The sequence below is a fragment of the Mastomys coucha genome, unplaced genomic scaffold (assembly GCF_008632895.1).
Source record: "Mastomys coucha isolate ucsf_1 unplaced genomic scaffold, UCSF_Mcou_1 pScaffold22, whole genome shotgun sequence".
NCBI classification, from domain to species: Eukaryota; Metazoa; Chordata; class Mammalia; order Rodentia; family Muridae; genus Mastomys; species Mastomys coucha.
Genome location: NW_022196905.1, coordinates 141,796,350 through 141,796,549, shown reverse-complemented (window position 1 = coordinate 141,796,549; position 200 = coordinate 141,796,350).

Here is a 200-nt window from a genome sequence, read left to right as displayed (position 1 = left end):
GAGAGAGAGAGAAGAAAACCATGAGCTGTATGCCATACAACACCATTACCTAGTATGTTTCCAAATATCTCTTTTTGTTTGTTTCTTTGTTTCCAAGTATCTTAATTGAGGAATTTTGCAGCTGTATTTATGGAAGGTATTGTTACATAGTTTTGTTGATGGTGTTATTATATCAGGTTTTTTTTGTTTTGTTTTTTTTT